Here is a 1,840-nt window from a genome sequence, read left to right as displayed (position 1 = left end):
TTCTCATCGCCCGATTTTTACGCTACCATGGTTTTAACGTTTGTTATAGACTGGGTTGAACGTGTAATATTTAAGTACTTAGTGTAAAGCGAAATGTCGTGTGTGTTAGGTATACTAATCCGTATCGTGATACATATATGTCGAAGCGTAGTCATAGTATATAATAGAGTTGATGATGAAAGGGTGATAGATAAACAAGTAAAGCGATTGCGGCGGATATGCCGGAGACGTTGGATGTTCGACCTTATGTTTGCGCAGGCTTGCAAAATATATTAACTCTAAGTATTTTAGGGTGACGGAGGAGGGAAAAAGTATCGAGAGTATCACTAGTGAATAGTGTATGCGATAATACGAAGTGGAAAGTGACGTGGGCCTTATATCATGGATTACCTCAATTGTAAGCAGCTTAAAAATGCAATTTCTTGCACGTGATGATGTCAAAACTGATGATTTCAAACGAAAAATGTATCGTGATTCGTACTATTATTAGTACTAGATATTAATAAAGGAGCCATTTTACCTTCCGATAGTGGTTCGCTGTTGCATGATAACCCTCTGAGAAGAGTGCATACATAGTATTACTCTATCGAGCCCGGAAATCAGGGACTCGTATCAAATTCTTTGCATTCGGTCAATATTTTTATAAACTAATATATCTATTTCGATATCATCCGAGTAGTACAGAAAAAGCAGAGATATACATAAAATCGATAAAATCGAAGTTTTTTTTCATTAAAATACTTGAGAAAGATTATTATGTTAATTCTCTTGATATTTAACTCAACTAAATTTAAAAAAGGAAGATTTTATTCAATACAGATATGAAATTAGCAAAAAAAAAAAATTTCTGTTTCTTGAAGTTTTTGTTTGCAAAAAATTCTTTGGATGATATCGAGCAAAACAAGGATGATATATTGATATATTTAAATATCGTTTGATTCTAATTTAAATAGAAAATCGAACAAGCGATTAATTTTTGTTATGAACTGTTTGTTAGAATAACTTATCGACAGCACAAAATGTTAAATATTGTTCGACGAAGGACACATCCTTAAAAGATTGTTAATGTCTAAGTAAAATGGATTTATTATCCAAATAGAACAAGTCATTATGATATTAAAATGATGTCAAAATGACTTCAAAATGATCATTAAAAATCATTTTTCAATTATTTAATTCATTTTAATTATTGCGTCATTGCGACTTGTTGTTCTGCTTAGGTAGTCATCTAGAGCGGTGGAGAGAAAGTGCTTATCCATATTAATTATGCTTTAATGAATAAAAATTATTTTACTTTTGTAATAATTTTATCGGCTTTTTAAAAATCTTCTCTCTGTTATATATCAAATTCTGGATGTAGAAGAATTCTTAAAAAATTTTTTTAATATTCTTAAATCATATAATGGTCAATTTTTAGCATTAATTGTAGACACAAATATAAATTTTATTACGTTAGTCATTAATACTTAATTCATTAATACGAATTTTTACATGCCGAAATACATAAATGAAGTTCCGCCCAAGTTGAATTTCAATAAACATAATAAAATTATTTTTTCATTTAATAATTTTTTCATTTAATAATCAATTTTTTGTTATACTCCCCAAAATATCAGTAAAATTAGCGGGATGATAATTGAATATTAACTCTAATCGTATTTTAAAAAATTATTAAATAAAAATAATTTTGTTGACCTTGAAAGTAGACTGAATATATATAATCTTGTTATCACATGCTCAGACACAATTGAAACGTAATGCACAATGTGTTAATGTTACTTTAAGAAATATATTATGGATTAGCACTACTTACCTGCGGCTCAGTTTTATTCTCGTCAAA

The sequence above is a fragment of the Atta colombica genome, unplaced genomic scaffold (genome assembly GCF_001594045.1).
Source record: "Atta colombica isolate Treedump-2 unplaced genomic scaffold, Acol1.0 scaffold126, whole genome shotgun sequence".
Taxonomy (NCBI): Eukaryota; Metazoa; Arthropoda; class Insecta; order Hymenoptera; family Formicidae; genus Atta; species Atta colombica.
This window is presented reverse-complemented; position numbering follows the sequence as displayed.